General features: G+C 38.8%; 1 long non-coding RNA gene across 2 annotated transcripts in view; it reads right to left on the bottom strand.

The window, feature by feature from the left end:
* LOC131921427 (uncharacterized) overlaps positions 1 to 20,115 on the bottom strand; it is a 95,447-nt gene that overhangs the window by 62,618 nt on the left and 12,714 nt on the right. For both annotated transcript variants that reach the window (XR_009382006.1, XR_009382005.1), the window contains exon 3: positions 1,239 to 1,304. This is a non-coding gene — a long non-coding RNA (uncharacterized LOC131921427). The remainder of the gene's footprint in view (positions 1 to 1,238; positions 1,305 to 20,115) is intronic.

Below are 20,115 nucleotides of genomic sequence, written 5' to 3' on the forward strand. Positions count from 1 at the left end.
CCACTAAATACGTCAATTGGTCAAAAATATTGGTTTGAAAATTTGGGTATTTGGGGGTGTTTAATTCTCTCTCTCTGTCTCTCTGTCTCTCTGTCTCTCTGTCTCTCTCTATCTCTCTCTCTCCCTCCCTCCCTCCGTCTCTCTCTCCACCCACACATACACTTTAAAAAGGGATTTAAGAGAGTAGCTATTGCCATGATTCCATGATTTTGTCTTAAAACACACACTCACAGATGTAACAACAATTAAAAAAGAAGAGATCACAAGTTTGAAAGAGAGCAAGAAGGGATACAAGGAAGGGGTTGGACGGAGGGGGAAAAGGGGCAAAATTTTGCAATGATGTTTTAATTTTAAAATGCTTAAATTATTTTAAAAACATAGAGAATAAGCTGTATCATAATTTTTAAAACCCTGTTCTCTGGACTTGGAAAAAGAAACAGAAATATAAATGGTAAGGTCATGAGGATAATCCCTAATGAACATGATAGCACCTTTGAAGCAGAGGCATGAGAATGTGTTTTCTGCTCTGCTATCTGCCCTTTCATGAGCTGGAAACAGTGGTCTCATCAGACCCTGCATCTGTCACTGCCTTAGTCCTGGACTCACTAAGCTCTGAAACTGTGAGAAGTATCTGTGGCTTAAGCCACATAGTCTATGGAGATTCGTTACAGCAGCCCAGATGACTGTGATAAGCTCTGTTCCCCTACTAGTCTCTGATTGGTGGGAACTAACTAATAACAATGTGGAATAAGTCACATCTTGTATTGGATGTACTACAGAGGTTGACTGAGGTTGGAATGCTATTGCGAGGTTGTGGCTAACCATTTCTGTCATAACATTAACTCACTGCTTATACAAAAACTGTGCATTACTAAGTAGCAATGCTTTCCACTATGTCCATTTGGTTCCCAAAACAATTAAAACCACAAACACCAAAAAATTTGCACTATTGGTATACTCATACCTTTCTCTATGTGGGTCTCTAACTGTTTTTGTTACTTTTTGTATTGGTGTAGGATGTATGCATAGCACCCACATCACATACCTTTACATTACACTTTCAGTATTTCAACTGGGTTTAAAGAGAGGATTAATATTGCATGGGTGACCTTCTTTGTTATCTCTAATTTCGTGAGGAGTAAAATCCTGGATTACACAAAACACTACCTGGCTCCATTTTGTGGCTGTCTCTGGAACTGATACTCTTAACCCTTAAATATCATTGAGTCATAATTTACCATCGAGCTCTGGAAGGTGTGTCTTCCTTTAAGGTCTTCTCTTTGTTCTTAATCAATGATAGATCACTAACAAGAGAAAATAAGTGAAAATAGGAAAATTAGATTTCCTCACAGTTAATCACTGAAGCAGCTAAACTCTGAAAGTGTAAAGAAGGGCGGGCCAGATCTATTTAATATAAAGTAATGAGCAGAACACTGCTTTCAGCATCCCCACTTAATTGTCCAAACGGCTCCTGCAAATTAAACAAATGCATTGTCACATCTGGTTCTTCAATAATGAATTCTCATTAGCTACTGAGGCAAGATCAAAGGCCTGATCTGCTGATCCCTTGATGGAAACTACTTGTGGACCAAGCATGAAAACTTTTCCTTTCCAATTGTTTAAATGTCAAGCAGTTAATTGATCAAATAATAAATAGCACTTAGAAACAGAGCAGTACCAGTCAACAAGGATTTTGTTGGTTCCGTGAAGAACAGATATTGAGCTCAAGCCCTGATAGAGGATTCGCTCCTAAGGAAAGAGTATTGCTCTACTTCCTCCACAGGAACTATCACAAAGTTGCTGCCATATTGTAAAGGAATGAAATAGGTTCACCTCATGGTAAGTGGAAAGACCATGAATAAAGTCAAGCAATACAAGAATAAAGAAAACTCTATTACTTGCAGAAAGGAAGGAGAGAAATGGAGGTAATTCTCAATGAAGTGTTCCTCCCAAAGAAAGCAACCGAAAAACTTTTATTGGGGAACCTGTGTATATTGGTAAAGGAAACAGCCATCATCACAAGTAGAGGTGGGTGCATACATGAGCATGCTCACATCTAGTCACATCACGTACTCAAAAAGCATGGCAGAAATGAACAATTTTGGGGAGAGAACTTGGTACTATAACAATCAAAATCTCTCTAGGTCACCTAAAATAACAAGTCTCTGTAACTCGAGGGTTTTCTTTGGTCCTTCATAAATTTCTCTGAGGGACCTTAATTTAAAAAAAAAAAACGGAAAAGAAAACATTAAAGGTAATTTAACATAACAGACATTTAAAAGGGCAAAGCAACCCCGTTGCTATATTCATACGTGCTTTCCCCTAAAAGTGTCTGCTTGGAGGCTCTCTATCCTATGAGACTATAACAAGATGTACTATAGATATGTACATCTATTAGGAAGTTACTTGCTGTTAAAAATGTCAGTTTTTCTATATTTCATGGTAATTCAAGTATTTGCTATCTTTTAATTTTTTCCTTTCTTGCTTTTTCTTTTTTCTCTTTAGGTTAATGTTCTCTTTCATACATAAAATATTATATACACATAACTCACTGAACAACACAGATTTTTATAATTCATTGTGTTTTAAAGAACTAAAATCATAAGCTTGGAGGTCCAAGGCAGTATTTATTTATACTTCTCATTAATATGAAGAAATACTTTCTTTTTATTTTAATTAAATGTATTAATGTGCACATTGATGAGGTTCAGTGTTTTGATATTTCTACACAAAAAATACAGCGTCTCTCACCAAATCCTCCCTCCACATGCCTCCTTTCCAACCCCTGTCAATCTCTGTCCTGCTGTCAGCCTGACTCCTGGTGGCAGAGACATATGGGAAAACGTATGTCTCTGTCTTGATGATTCTAGTTAACATATCTTCTTCCATTCTACCAATTTTACTACAGATGACAGGATTTCATTCTTCATTTGTTTACTCATACATGTTGATGGGCATCTAGATTGCTTCTGTGTCTCACCTACTGTGAATAATGTAGGGGGACTATGGGACTTTCAGATAAGATGGTGAATTATAAATTGCCAGTGTGTGACCTGATGAAAGAGTTGTGGTAATAAAAAAAAAAAAAAACAGGGGAAGAGAGATGGCTCAGTGGTTAAGAACACCGAGTGATGTTTCAGAGGACCCAGGTTCAATTCCCAGGCAGTCAGGTGTCTGATCATGCTAGAATAAGAAAGGGAGAAAGAAAGAAAGAAAGAAAGAAAGAAAGAAAGAAAGAAAGAAAGAAAGAAAGAAAGAAAGAAAGGAAGGAAGAAAGAAAGCCAAACAACCAAGCCCAATTCCTAATTTTCAAAAAAAAAAAAAAAAAAAAAGGATGAAAGAAAAAGAATAAAACTTGGTAGGATTTTCCCCACAAAGAAACAGCCAGAAGTGGCCACTGACCTGTGTGCCCACTTGCACCACACTGTTGACACCAGAGGTCAGTGGTAGTTGCCAAGGAATGCTATCCCCTCGGGACACAGGCAGCATAAGTAGAGTGAACCAGAGAGACACACATCAGGCTGTGGAGATGTGGCCACGGGCTGGACACACCATGGATGCAAACAGCCACAGCAAGCAGACTGTAGAAAAAGAGACGGAAATGCAGCAGGAGAGCTTGAGCAGAGGCCCTCCTCCCGTATCCTGGAATGAGTAGCCTGAGAATGAACTGCCCCGCACCTGAACTTGGGCCAGCAATGTGAGAAGGTAAGAAGTGTGCTGTTGAACTTGGTACAGTCTCACCAAAAGTTATCTCTGGAAAGAGAGCACCTAGTACCCTGATTAAAAGCTGTAAGATTCATTTTCCCCAATCAGAACTCCAGGGCTACTATCTCTGAATGCTGTTGAAAACACAAAGCAGTACACAAATGTGCTCTCCTGCACTGGGGCTGCTGTCAGATCATTATGTTATTCTTGCAATCAGCTTTCCCTCAAAGAGGAGTGGAGAACATAAATTCAGGTGAAGAGAGCTCACCAGGAAGATGTGCATAAAATAATATAAATGACAAGAGTGGGAGAATTGGAAAAAATAAAAACTGGACATTAGGAAAACTCCACAGGCTCATTGTGCCTCAACATTGGAAGCCAGAGAAAGGAGAAAGCTGAAATTCCAGGGAAGGTGCTAGAGTTCTACTTTTCAAAGGAAGCAGTGACCTCATAGATGACTCAAATATATGAGTACACACACACACACACACACACACACACACACACACACACACACACAGTATATAAGTAAATCATTTCAAGGCCTAAACAAGAAAGTCAGCAAAATAGATTGATCAATCAGAAATTTGAAGGAGAAATTCTAAAATACAGGAATTTTTTAGAAATTGACATGCTGAAGAAAGAACCAAATAGAAATCTTGGAGAAACAGCCAATCAATACAATAAGAAAACACAGAAGCCCGAAGCCCTGTGGGCTTTCCCTGTCCTGTTTGGCATCTTTGGTGACGTCATCATTGTTCAGCTCATCACTGAGCTACAGCAACTGGGGAAGGAAGTAGGAGAGGTGGTCTTCCCCAAAGAAGAGAGCAACAGCTGGGTGTTCAGGGCCACATAGCCCTGAAAACATACATACAAGTAACATTATGTGGACTTGACAGGTTATATTTAGGAGTGTGTGTGTGTGTGTGTGTGTGTGTGTGTGTGTGTGTGTGTGTACCAATCCATATAGGCATCCAATAACAATTAACGAAAAGTGGTCATGAATTTGAAGAAGAGCAAGAAGGGGTATGTGGGAGAGTTTGGAGGAAGGAAAGGGAAGGAAGAAATGTTGTAATTAAATTACAATCTCAGACATAGACAACAACAAAAACAGAGGAAAGCATCATTGATAGACAAGGTAGAGCATAGAAATGTGTTTCTTTGTATTCAGACACAAAGAAAAAGATCTAGAGGAGTACTATCAAACCTTCCAGGGGTTCTGGGATATTTTCAAGAGATAAGACCTAAAAAATAAAGGGCAGAAGAGCAAACTGAGTCAAAGTCTAAAGACTTCATGCACTGATACTATAATAGAAAATTTCTCAAACCTAAATGAAGAAGTGCACAACCAAACAGAGCAGAAATTTAAAACTCCAGATCAGAGGTGGACTGCTCCACAGCACATCACAACCAAAATGTAAAAATACAAAGCAAAGAAACAGTAATAAGAGTAAGGGGGCATACCACATCTCCTAGGAATACAAACACTTCAGTGTACATGCACAGGAAAGAAAGTTCAGAAAAAGACTCTAACAGAATAGGAAATGACAAATGGAGACAGGCAGTGGTGGCACACACCTTTAATCCCAGCACCTGGGAGGCAGAGGCAGACAGAAGAACTCTGTGAGTTCAAGGCCAGCCTGGTCTACAGAGTGGGTTCCAGAACAGGCTCCAAAGCTACACAGAGAGACCCTGTCTCAAAAAAAAAAAACCTGACAAATGGAATTCCATGAAATTATAAACCTCCTACACAGTAAAAGAGACAACCTACAGAATGTTAGAAAATCGTTGCCAATTATATATATGGAAAGTTATTATCTAGAATATATAAATAATATAATAAATATCTGCAAAAATTAAGCACAAAAAGTCTTCCAGTTAGTAAATGGGCCAACATATCCATAAACTGTTCTCAAAAGAGGAAAGAGTAAGAACCACTTATTTAACACATGTTCAGCATTCTTAGCCATAAGGTAAATACAAATTAAATCTACTTGGAGATTCCACTTCATCAGAGTCAGACTGTCCAATACCAAGGAAACAACTGACAACAAATGCTGGTGAGGATGTGGATAATGAGGAACATTATGCATTCTTGGTATCACTGGAAACTTGCAAAACCATTATGGACACCAATATGGCAGTTTCTCAAAAAACGAAAACCAGACACACTATATGTCTTAGTTAGGGTTTCTATTGCTGTGAAAAGACACCATGACCACAGCAACTCTTATAAAGGAAAACATTTAATTGGGGTGGCTTACAGTTCAGAGGTCTAGTCCATTATCATCATGGTGGGACATGTGGAGGCAGACATGGTGCTGGAGAGGTAATTGAGAGTTCTACATCTTGCACAGGCAACAAGAAGTGATCTGTCTCACTGGGTGTGGCTTGCACATATATGAGCCCTCAAAGCCTGCCTCCACAGTGACACACTTCCTCCAACAAGACAGTACTTACTCCAACAAGATCACACCTCCTAATAGTGCCACTCCCTTGGGGGGCCATTTTCTTTCAAACCACCACATCATATAATTGGCACATCCATATTTAGTGCTACACTATTCAAAAATAATAAGAAATGCAACCAGCCTAGATCCCCATCAACAAGTTAATGGATAAAGAAAATCGTGATACATATACATGAAAAAATATTTGTTCGACCCTAAATAAAAGTGGATACATGACGTTTGCAGAACAATGTATGGAACTTAAGATCATTATGTTCAGTGGAATAAGCCAGATTCAGAAAGACAAATGCTGTATATTTTTCGATAATATATAAATCTGGGTTTCTAGTTCATGAAGCCAGGAAGGTGACCATGAAATGGTAAGAAAAGATCTGTAGGAATGGGGGAAGGAAAAAAAGACTATATGTGAAAGTACAAGGGAGACTGTTGTTGGGGGGATCATCAAAGTGGAGAGTTGGAAAGAGAGACCAATAGCAACAAAGTATGCACGAAGATGCCATAACAAAACACATTGCTTTAACTTTGTTTCTGTGTGTGTGTGTGTGTGTGTGTGTGTGTGTGTGTGTGTGTGTTTCCATCATGTCGGTGCTAATACGCAGTCCCACCAAGAGAGGATGAGTTTCTTTTTCTCCGTATCCTCACCAGAAGGTTTTGCTTTCTGTTTTTACTTTTATAAAAGCCATTCTAACTGAGTTGAGACAAATATCTTTTACTACACTTCTGATTTGCATGTCAAATGTGGTTTTAGGGGTGCTGGAGAGATGGCTAGTTTTATAAAATGCTTGCCATGGAAGCGTGAGGACCCGAGTCTAAGCTCCAGCACTCATGTGAGCGCCAGGCACAGCAGGCACAAGGTTTCAATTCCAGTTCTGAGGAGGAGATGACAGACCCCAGGAGTTCACTGGTCAACCAGCATAGCTGAACTGGATGAGTTCCAAATTCAGCAAAACATGGTGCAGGTAACTATGGCAGCAGAAAATTCATGAGTACAAAAACCATATTGTTTCCAGAAGAAATCATTTCACAGTGATTTGCCTCATCCTACAGCTATTAATTAATGTCTTTTCACCTTTTCTTCTGAGATGTTCTGTAGCTGGAAGATTTCCTGTGTCCTGGCTGGCCAGCGGTCAGGTCAAATCTCTTTCACCCGCCAGTCCCACAGCCGCTTGGACCCCAGTAAACACACAGAGGCTTATATTAATTAAAACTCCTTGGCCATTAGCTCAGGCTAAGTACTCACTAGCTCTTACACTTAAACTCAGCCCATTTCTGTTAATCTGTATGTTGCCATGTGTTCTGTGGCTTTACCTGTGTGCCATTACATGCTGCTCCCTGGTTGGCAGGCTGGCATCCCTCTCTGCTCTGTCTTTCTCCTTCATCTCTCTAGTTAAAATGTTCCACCTAACCTTATTCTGCCTCACCATTGGCCAAACATCTTTATTTATAAACCAATCAGAGCAATACATATTCACAGCATACAGAAGTACATCACCCATCAATGTTCCCTGAGCCTTGGTGGATATATAAAATCCTCAATAACAAAGCAAAAATGTAAATAAAGTGAAGGAAGGTGTTCACTGTCTACCTCTGGCCTTCACATGCATGAACACATATATACACATGCTCATGTGAATGAAAACAGTACATGAACACAAACATGTCACACAGGCACATGCTTGTGTACACATGGATTATAATCCATTAGTATTTCTTTATCTTAGCAAAGGTCACTCAGATCATTCTCCCATTTAAAATTTTTTTAAAGATTTATTGATTTTAATTTTTATTTATGAGTACCCTGCATGTCTGTATGTACATCATGTGCATTCTCGGTGTCTGCAGAATCAAAAAAAAGGGGGGCATCGATCTCTGGGAACTAGAATCATAGAAAGTTCTGAACCAGCAAGTGGTTTCTGGGAATCAAGCCTGGGTCTTCTGCAAGAACAACAAGTGCTCTGTACTGCTGAGACATCTCACCAGTGCTCATTCTTCTATTTTTGAACTTGGTTACTTTTTTTTTAAGTTCTTTAAGTCATCTGAGTATTTAACCCTTTATAAGGCGATCAGTTGACAATTATTTTTCTCATTCTGTAGTTTATCTCTTCACCTTCTTATCTCCTTTGGTGTAAAGAAGCTTTGTAATTTGGTGCAATCAGATTTCTCAATACATGCCTTTGGGGTCCTGTACAGAAAATCGTTATATGGACCAATGCATTGAAATGCTTCCCTTATGTTTCCTTCTGATAGGATCTAAGTTTCACATCTGATTCTTTGGTCTTTAATCTATTTTGAGTTCTTTTTGTCCCTGGTGAGAAACAGTGGTCAAGTTCCAGTCTTCTTTGTGTGTGAATGTCCAGTTTACCAGCTCCATTTTCTGAAGAGTCTGTCCTTTAGAAAAATGGACACTTTTGGTACCTTCTTGCAAGTTAGTTGGCTGCAAATCTGTGCCTTCTTATTTCTGTAACCTATGTGTTTACCTTGGTCTCTGTTGTATGCCAATGCCATGCTGTTTGTGTTATAATTGCTCTACAGTGTCTTCAAAAGTACCACGATGCTTCTGGGATTGTTTTTTTCCATTGCTTTGACGTGTGGTCTTTTACAACTCCATACAAATTTCAGGATTTTTTTTCTAGCTCTATGAAAACAACCATTGACATTTTAGAGGGAATTAAAATTTGAGCCTGTACATCTTCGCATTCATACTGACATTTATCCCCATTCATTATTCCTGTCTATGGAAACAGAAAGGTTTTTGTTTTTTTCCTGTCCTCTTCAGTTTATTTCATCAGTGTTTGTCATTTTTATTATAGAGGGCTTAGACTTCCTTGATTAGATTTATTTCTAAGGTTTTGTTATTGATGATGATTCATTTGTTTTGTAGCTATTGTGAATGGAATGGTTTCAATGATTTTTTTCCTCAACAAATTCATTGCTATATAGAAAAGTTATCAATTTTCTTATGTTAATTTTGTGACCTATAATTTCCTTATTCTTAATGTTTTAGTATAGCCTGTGGGTTATTTTATATATAGCATCCTATCCCCTCCACACAGGAAAAATTGGCTTCCTCCCTTCATATTTGTATGGCTTGTTTATTCCTCCTTCCTAATTGATCTGGTAAACGTTCTAGTACTACATTGGATAAGAGACATGAAAATGAGTTCCCTCCCCTTGTTCCTGACATTAGCAGAAATGCTAAGGAGTGCATTTAGCTTTTCCTCATTAAGAATTTTTAAATTTTTAATCACTTTGTCTTTATTTCTACTCTGATTTTTGTTACTTCTTTCCTTCAATTTAGGTTTGGATTTCTTACAATTTCCTAAGTCCTTGGAATACATAATTTTTATTTGAAATATTTCGCTTTCTTTTTCCTTTCTCTCTAATAAAGACTATACATTTTGAATTTAAGAATATTTTGTTACCTGATACACAGTCTATTCTAGAGAAATCTCCACACTTTGATGAAAAGAATATATACTCTGAAGAGGTGAGATGAAATGTTCTGTAAACGTCTATTAACTCCATGTGATTTGTAGTACAGTTTAACCTTGAAGTTGCTTTGCTGACTTTCTGTCTGGATAATAGGCCTAGTGATAAAAATAGCTTGTTGAAATTCACTACTATTATTACATTGGAAATTATCTGTCTATTTAGGTCTAATAGTGTTTGTTTTCTAAAATTTGATGATCTGACACTCTGTGTATATAGATTTACAGTAATTATATGTTCCAGTTGAATTGAGCCCCTGATCAGTTCATAATGGCCATCTGGGTCTCTTCTCTTTTTTTTCTTAAAGTCTATTTTCTCAGACCTTAGTAGAGTTAATTCTGCTTACTTTAGGTTTCCGATTACTTGAATATCATTCTGCAGCCTTTTAGTTAAGTGAATTTCTTGATAGCAAGCACCTGTTTCCCCTCATCATGTGCTATTATTGCCATGAGGCTACTATGCATCTCCCCACTTTCAAGACATCAGTGGGGTCAGCTTGTTCATCTCAGCCTCCCCACATATAGGCTTGTGACCAGGTTTATAGTAGTAGGTATGTATTCCCTCCTGAGGAGCAGGTCTCAAATCCAATCAGTAGGCAGTTGGTTATCCCCAAAAGTTGGTTATCCCCAAAAGAGTCATGGCGCTATTGCACCAACAGACATATCTTGCATGGCAGGTCAGCATTGTTGCATTCAGGGTCCACAGTTGGGCAAGACAGTTGATGACTTTTCCCCCCAGCTGCCTACACATGACTTTATGGTACTGTGAATGCTCGCCAGCAGGGAAGAAACCTCCAGCTTCATTTCTCTGTTTCCTGTATCTAAAGTATGTCATGTATTTACCAACAGGTATTATCACTTAGTTCTAGTGGGCAACCAAGAGCAATGACAACAGTCTTGATCATCTGGGGAACGTTTTGCCAACAGCTCATGGGGGAGCATTCCACATCTGTCACTGGATTTTCATTTAAAAATCTGTGGAGTCTCAGAACAGCAGAAGCCATCCATTTAGCACTTATGCAAGGTACCTCTATTAAAAGTATCATTAATAATAATAATATTATTATTATTTAGGTTTTTAGTTAGTTTATAAAGTAGTATGTTTCTATGTGGACTTTTGATACATCTTTAAGTTTTGGTGAACTTCTCTCCTCATCCCTCCCTTACCTCAACCTACTTCTCCTTATTCAAACTTCTCCAAGCCCACTATTTCCACTCTCCTCTCTACTTTCCTATCATATGTGTTTGAGTATACTCCTTGCTTAAGGTCTCCCCTTCCCCATGCCATGGCATTTTCTTGCTTCCTGGTCTTTACAGACATTCATTTGATCTTAAAATCTGAAACATAAGAAACTAAAGCTATGATATGGGATACACAAGTATACACAATAATATATAGTGTTTGTTTTTCTGGGTTTGGGTTATCTCATCCAGTAAGATATTTTCCAAAGTGCTTAATTATTGGTGGTTCAAACATGTCACAGAATGAAAGGTATCTACAAAACAATCTCAGTCACATAAAATCATAATGTTCCTTGGACAGAATCATCGGCTGATGTAATCTCTATTAGGAAGTACAGCCAAGTTCTTTTGTTACCAGGGAATGGTAGAATCACCTCAGTGCTTGGATAAGAAAGCCTAAGTTTAGGGATGCATTCTCTAGAGTCCTGGAATAACAAAGCAGAGACTAGAGAAAATAGGAGAGTTTATCATAAAGGAAAAATGTACACTTTGGAGGGTCAAGGTGGACACATCAAGAGAACGGGGTATGGTACTTTTGAGACTTTGTCCATTAAATTTTTCTTGATGTAGGCATGAGAACTGCATTATACTTAATATGGCATTAGCCTTGAACACAAATTTGTCTTCCACTTCTTTAGGGCAACCAAAGAAGAAAATATTTAAGCATAATCTAATATAATTGGAATCAATTGTCTAATCAATTAAAAGTTGTACCATGTGGCCCAAAGCTCAGGATCCGTGTTTGAAACATATAACCACATCCACTACCACGCATTAATAACTTTTTTTGGTTTATGATCACTTTGGGTCCAGAGAGCATAGGTAGTTGTATTAGAGTCATCAGTTAACCCTTTAAGTTCCAGAAGAGATGCTTTTCTGCTTGATTTTCAACTAAACAGCAACAAATAAGTTGAGGATTACTTGTTGACATGCTACTAGGCAAAAGTTTTGAGGTGACTCTGGGAATCTGACCTGCCTCCTAATTCAACTCCTTGTCTACCCCAACACATTGAAAAGAAAATGGCTCTTACCAGTAGATTCATGTTCTGGAAAGTTTCAATTATATGTCTACTGTCTTCAGAGACCCATCATGCTTTTCCCAAATAATTCTAGAAAGTAACTTGGTTGATGTTTTGTTTTGCTTTGTTTTTAAAATATATAGAAGTGGAAAGGAGACTGCTGGAGTGGAAAGAATGAGCAGTGGGAGGAGGAGAATCAAAACTAATGATCCGTGGAAAAGTCACAAGGAAATCTGATACTTGGAGAGCTAACCAAAAGCTGAAATCAAACATACACAAACAATGGTTTTGAAGGGAGGTACCCTGGGTGTGGATAAAGCTGATCCCAGAAACTATAATTCTTTTAAACAAAAATTCCTGAGGTAAAAGTGAACTACTTCTCTATAAATTATTGTTCAGGAAGGTTCCCGAGGCCCTCAAAACAATAAAGGGAATTTCCACTGCTGCTGGCCCCCCACCAGACTAGTTGTCAAGAACTGCCTCTATTGAATGTACCAGGCTCTGAAGACTGCCCATGGGAGGCTTGCCTTGTTGTAGAAGGGAATAGGGAGGGAATTGGGTGGGAGAAGACTGGAGGGGCGGGAGGAGGGAAGAGGGGGAAATCTGTGATTGGTATGTAAAATGAATAAAACATTTTTCTTAATTAAAAACGAAGAACCAATTGCTGAAGGTACCACATGGCCTGCTCACAGCACATAAAGTAATCAAGCTGGATCTCGGCTGAGAGTTTCCTCCATGTTGGCTGGCCCTCATAGTGCTAGAAGGTACTCCTATGCAGGCTGCTGGGGAAGAACTGCCAGCACAGTCCTGCTTAGCTATGGACCTGGGCTCTAACATTATCCACTAGCCACTTGACATAAACCCACTGGTGGAAATGTGGGAACTATGTTATGGAGGTAACCGACCTTTTTCTGGTTGGATTTAATGTCTTCATGGCAGGAAAGACTTCATGTCTGCGACTGTAAGCCTAATCCAAGCCTGCGACTGGGGAGGTTATAGGCCTTAGTGGGGGAACTTACTGCTCTTGTTTTGTGAAATGGACTTGATGTGCCCATTAAATTGCTCTCAATAACTATGTTTAGGAATGTTTGCTAGGGTTTTTTTTTTTTTTGTTGTTGTTGTTGTTGGTTTGTTTCGCGTTGTTTTTACAGTCATCAGTAGTAAATGAGGAAAACTGACTGTTGAATGCTCACCTGTAAATGGAAGATCTATATCACTCCTTCTAAGGCTCAGCGAATATCATCGAAGAAGGAACCTAAGAGCTGGAGGAATTAGGCATGCAGAGGTTGGGGATGAAGACGGTGCAGAAGATTTGAACGCACAGCAGCTGTTAATATACGACAAGATCTGCACAAGATTGGCGCGAGCTACATCCTCTCATGGAGAGGGAGAGATCTCATGATGTCTTACCCCTCCTGAAGTTTACATGCAGCCAACAGTGGACAGCGAAAGGAGGGCAGGCATTCTTCTTTAGTGGTGGAGCCACTGGCAAGATGCCCATGCTCCTGTAAACAAACCTGCTGAAACTCACTGGGTCACACACACACACACACACACACACACACACACACACACACACAAATTCACTAGAATAGAAGCAAGGAGCAGCTAGAAACAGGCAGAAGAGAATCAGGGAGAGTGGGAAGGGGCTGAAGAGGGTAACGGTGATCAAAATACATTAGGAAAATGTCATCACGGAACCCGTTATTATGTATAACTAATATGTGCTAATAAAAAAAGTTTTTAAAGGAATATCAGCCTTGAGAAACGGCTTAGAGTGCAAACTGCTCTTGTCAAGAACTTGGGTGTGGGTCCCAGCACCTCCATTCAGGCTTCTGTTCCAGGGGATTTAAGGTCCTCCTCTGGCTCTGCAGGCACCTGCACTCATGTGGTGTACACGCACTCACAAAACTCACACAGACACATCAAATAAATAAATAAACATTTCAAAATATTATTGGTCCTCTCATAAGTTAGCTTTATATGAATTTGTTATTCTCGCTTCTTGTTAATCTTCTATAATAATTGCAATGGGAAGCCCTATTTTTTGTTAGGTATTTCATGCAAAATCCGAAACTTTTTTTCAATTTTTAAATGTTTCCTTTTGCTGTCTGTCCTACACACACACACACACACACACACACACACACACACACACACACACACACGCACACACGGTTATTGACTTACAAGCATTATCCATCTCTGCAGTCCATCCATAGACTTTCTTAGTCAGGTTTTTCTCCAGTCACAAAATCCAATAGAGCCCAAAAGTTTAGAGATTTTACAAATCTTCGACTTGGCTCACAAATGTAATCAACCCTTGTCCTCCCACTGTGATGAGAATGATAAATAATCAAAGTGACAGTAGAGGAGAAGAAGTAGAATGAGCACCGATGACAACGGAAAACCGTGACACAGAGTCTGACACAGTGACGAGTCGCTGGATGGCCACTCCCATCGCTGTAGTGAAAACATAGGAGAGAAGAAAGGAATGAACAGTGGCACCTGCTTTTGTGTATCTCTTTGATACATAAGCATGAATGAATGAAGACTGCAGGTGGCGATAATGTGCAGTTTTCATGCCGGGACCTACAGCCTGTTTTACTTTAAACCCAAACTAAACCGGCCATCCTGTTGCTATTTATAAAGAAATGACAGCAGAGAGGAGAACACCGGCAGAGTGGTTGTTGGCAGTGTGGTGAACACAAGGGCAACAAAGGCCACCTCCACATTCTCTGTTTTGACATGTTCAACAATGAGGTCAGAGAGGTGAGAATTAATGGGAACACTGAGATGAAGGGATATAAAATATCTCGATGGTTATTAAATTTAATTTGTGTCCTGTTATTTCAAATTGCTTTCTTGTTGCTTGCTTATGACCTTCTTATTACCATGTGGGATATCCTAAATATCCAAGCATTTCTAAAGCATTGTTTCCTGGCTAACAGAACGGAGGAAGCTTTACTTGGGTGCCCATGAGAGCTTCAGCTGCCTTCCGGTTTACAAAATGATATTAGCAAATAACTCATCCTACAAATGACAAATTATTCCAGCACATCTGTATTAGTTACTTGTCTGTTTTTTTCAACAGACTACCCCAACAAAAATCAAATTAGGCCAGGCGGTGGTGGCGCACGCCTTTAATCCCAGCACTTGGGAGGCAGAGACAGGTGGATCTTTGTGAGTTCGAGGCCAGCCTGGTCTACAGAGCAAGATCCAGGAAAAGGAGCAAAGCTACACAGAGAAACCCTGTCTCGAAAAAAAAATCAAATTAGGGGAAAAGTGGGGGAGGTTTTGGTTTGGCTTCTAGTTCCAAAGAGGATATAGTCCATGATGGTGGGAAAGGCCCGGAAGTAGGGGTGTGAGGGCCTATGTGGAGTCAGGAAGCAGACATCACATTTCATCCACACATAGGAAGCAGAGAAGAGAATAGAAAGTAGGACCAGGGTACAAAACCTCAAAGCCCATCTCAGCCCCCATTCCATCCCCCACCCAACAACAGCAATGTCCTTTCTTCATCAAGGCTCCACCTAGTATGGATTCCATAAAACATGCCAAAACAGCACCAACAGCTTGGAACCAAGTATTCAACACATGAACAGATAGGGGACAGATCTTATTCAAGCTATAAGACCATTTAAAAATAATCTAATACAAAGAACATTTGCCTCCATAAAGAAAAACTCTTCATCAGTACCTTATATAAATTGTACTCATTTATGCATCTTAATAAAAACAATGGTATATATTTGAATGGAATATATTAACCTTCATTCTTTAGTGCTCATATGCTATATTTCATATCTTAGTAAGGTTAGAAACATTGACCTGATATTAGTATCTACTGTCATTTAATACTTCATCATTCAGAAAGGCACCGGGACAATGGAAAGTAAGTTGATTCAAAAACCCGTGGCTATCTTTCAAATCCTGGCTTGGGCATCTACTAAATATATGCCTTATTCAAATCTAGAGTTTAGTGTTGTATCTATAGTTTCCAAACTCTTCTGCAAATTGCAATCATTTGAGACACTTTCTTTGTCATTTTAGTTTCTTTTACTTTTTGAATTTATAGCATAATTAAATCCCCCATCCCCCAGTAACAAGGTCACATCCATGACAACTAAACCAGACTATCTAGGGACAAGAGCCAATTCTCATCAGTTGGCAAACCCTGAGATCATCTGTCAGGTCCTTCCAACTCTGAATTCTATAATTCTGTGGCTTATCACCTGGGATAAAGTATTTGAGAAACTGTGAACAAGAATGAACTAGAGCATTTCTGGGGGAAACGAATTCTTTAGGGATAGAAAAATAAATATAAGCTTTCATGTGAAATCTCTAAAATGAAGTGAAGCCTCTTGAGCGGTAAATAGAGTGAAAATTACCTATGTCTATCTACCCTTCATCATTTGCACCAGAAATCAAGAAATTATACCAGATACTTCAAGATCTAATTTGCGCTGCAGATGATGGCTGTGCAAGAGAAGAGTGGTTTATCTCGTTAACTGAAATATTCACTGAGGTAAAGGAAGGAAGGCAAGATGAGAAGGAAACAGGCAAGATTATTTTCTTTTAGTCTCTTGTCACCAGTCCTCTCACTTTCTCCCTTTTCTCTATCTTTTGCCTAAAGAAATAAACAAGTGTAGTGTAGCCAGGATTCACATAATCAAGATCTTTGTTGCTTGTGGATTGTGTTATTTACTTTGTCCTTTTGATGGATGAGAGTGGAAAAGTCATCATTTGGTCTTGCTTAGGATAATCAGTGAACTATTTGATGGATCTATTAGATAGAAAAGAGTTAGTGATGGTGTTAAGACTGCTAAATTTAGAGACAAAGACATATCTTCTCTCATAAATGAGTAGGGCATACATTAGTGTTTAAAGATACATAGACAAACCCAAAAGCACATGCACACACATGAATATGTGCATGCAAGCAAACACACACACACACACACACACACACACACACACACACACACACACACAACATTTCATGAAGTCATGTAATCTAGCCAGTCTCCTAAGTACTTATTGATCTATCAATACATTGCAATGCTATGTAAACAATCCTAGAGATGTGGATTTACTCATTGTTGATATTTCCATGCAATCTCTAGATAGTACAGTTTCCAATAAAATGCATCTCCAAGTAGGATATATTTGAAATTAATTTGAAATTAAATTTCTAGTATTTTGAAAATATATATCCAAGTTGCTTTATGCTTTATATGGTGGATTTCAAGATGACAATTTAAATTTAAGGATGAATGAGCATCATCACAAAATAAGAATTTTAAGCTAAAAACCCAAGAGTGAATATATTCAAGTGAGTTTGCCCCCTTAAGAATTTTTATGCTGTCTAGTGATGCTACCACAAATCAAAATGTTTGGATTAGGAATAATGAGAAGATAAGGCTGTGAATGGACAGAAAAGGGGGATTCAGATTCAAGAACAAACAAAACAGAGGTTGTCTGTTTCCTAATCTAGGATGTGGGTACTCTTGCCAGAGCAGCACAGAGAAAATGCTACTTCTGAGAAGAAGTGTAGAGGCAGAAGTGTGTGCCCTCCTTCCAAACACACAACCACTGTCTCCTAATTAAAAATCATCTAGTGAAAGTTAAGGTGAGCAATCTCAATAAAATCTTTCTGTGTTTTGGTATCTCAGAAAGGATAAAAAGAGCCAAGAAAGAAGTCAGGACTCTTCTTAGGAATACTATATAAAACTAAGAATTCCAAGAAAGCCAAACAAAATTAAAAGTCAGCATTAATAATACCAAGAGATAGCAATGAACACTTTGAGAATATGCCATCTGTCTAAAACAGATTCTGTTAGAGAATTTATTCCCATTATTACCTTTAAGGCCCGACACAAACATACAAAGGTGTTGTTACTTTCCCCATTCTTCAATGCAGAAACTAGGACACTAGAAACTCAATCACTTGTCCCCAAACATACTTGCCAAGTGATGGAGACAAGTGAAACAAAATCACTCAGATGAGGAAAAAAGAACAAGCTGTGAACAATAAGGTTTTTGTCACATAACATCTTGGCTCTCATAAGACGACAAGTGCAGATCTGTAGAAGTGTTATTACCTGTGGTCACACCATAAAGATATTTGGCAAACAAAAAATATGAAGACTCATGTTACTCCTGTGAGTGACCATTTATTGACATTTCCTACTCTTCCACTCTCTGATCACCAGCCTGTGATTGCTCATCAAGTATGCACAATTATTAAATGCACACCCCTGAGCTGCAGTCACCCTTTCCCACGTCTTGCTTTCATTTACTTTGCAACAAAGCAATGTCTAAAATCGCAACATTTGTCCATTTTCTATCACCTTTCCTCTACTGGCTCAAATGTGTAGGTCATGAGAGCACAAGGCATTTGCCTCACTTATTCTGTGTCTCTAGACTATTTCTGACACATGGGAAATTCCCACAGAGGTTGCTGTATAAGCATTTGGCTAAGGACTAGTTTGAATGCCTGCTGTTTTCAATGTGAACTCCTTGGAATAAGGAGGCTTTAAGGTACTTCCCCATATAGAAAATTATTTTACAGCTAAAGTCTTGCATTATAAATAACCAATGGGAATAAAATTTCCAATGGATTAGCATAAACCACACAAAGGGTCGACATTCCTAGGTTCTTGTTTGCCTAGAAACAGGTACGGGAATAAGCCAAAGAAATTCATTGCTATAATTCTTGATTAAATGGCTCTAATATCACCAGGGAAGCACACAGTTAATCCCCCAAATGGATTTTCATTCCAAACTAGTACAGGAGCCAGAAGGCTCAACATGAATACATTCACAAAAGACTTTGATGTGAATCTCGCCAATGAGCGACCATGAAGAATGAAGGCTGACAGCTCTTCAGATGAAATCTATTTGGGCCAACTGAAATGATGTTCAGTGAAATAAAAAACCTAGGTAGCCATTTTATAGCCCTCCCCAAAAAAGAATAGGGAGGTTTTTCTCATTTGATCTGAGGTCGTATAGACATTGAATAGCATATAACATTATGCAAATTTTAATATATTCATGTAAAAGCATCCCAACTGAAAAGCCCTTCATTATGTTTAGAATAAATGGTATTTATTCATTTAATATTTATTGAGAACTTAATAAATGCCAGTACCTGTCATTAAGCATATGAGTGAAGTACAAACCCTCTCCTCTTGGTCAGGAAGAGTATGAAAGCTTACTTGATAACAAGTGCTGTAATAGAGGAATAAAACAAAGCATGATGAAAAACACAGAAAAAGGTGTATTGGGCAATGCCCAGAGACATCCAGAAGGTTTCTTAAAAGGGCCAAACGTTTACTTGAGTCTTAAAAGATGTAAAGAAAGTTGGTGGTTGAACATGTAGATATGGGAGTGGAAATGGGCATGGGAAGCACTCCATAGTACGGCGATATTTGCACATGGATTCACAGTTCTCTGGCTGCCAATAGCCATTAATTGCATATAAAGGAGGAAAAAGAAGTGAAAGTAATTCATAACAGAGATAATGGTGCCATATGAAAACCAATGGTTACAGAGTGACCTCCACAAGCTATAGTTCCACAATAGTTCAAATAGACAAAAAAGTAGGAGCCAGAAGTCATCATACAGTGCATGGGAAATGTTCCATTGAAATTGAAGCTACATCCATACTGCAAGTGACTCAATTTTTACTGATATTGTCATATTAAATTAATGTCCTTAGTTTGATCATATGGCGCTAAACACCAAACACCTCCAAAAGTTTGAATACTTTTTCTTGCTATTTGTCTGATTCAATCCTCAAAGTAAACATTTCCAAGCAGAAACCTTCATTCTCTTCTCCATCTCTGATCTCCTGACCTTCCTACAGACACCTCAAGGCAACTTCAGCTTTCCAGTTGTGCAGCCATCCTTCACACTCCCCATTCCATTCACCAGAAAACCTTCTAAAAATGTATCACAGCCTGGACCAGGTCTTATTAGTTCATTCCTATATGCTGGTCCAAGTCGCTATGACTGTTGACCTCCTACGACATCCCTTCGCTTGCTCCTTCTCACTCTGGCAGTCTGTTATTCTTACCCTCCTCACAGGGACTCTGTTGAAGTATGTCATACTGGCTTTTTCCTTTGTTTAAAACTCCCCAGTAGCTTCCGGTCTGAGTCAGAGAAAAAAAAATACATATCCACGAA

This window comes from Peromyscus eremicus, chromosome 11 (genome assembly GCF_949786415.1).
Source record: "Peromyscus eremicus chromosome 11, PerEre_H2_v1, whole genome shotgun sequence".
Lineage (NCBI taxonomy): Eukaryota > Metazoa > Chordata > Mammalia > Rodentia > Cricetidae > Peromyscus > Peromyscus eremicus.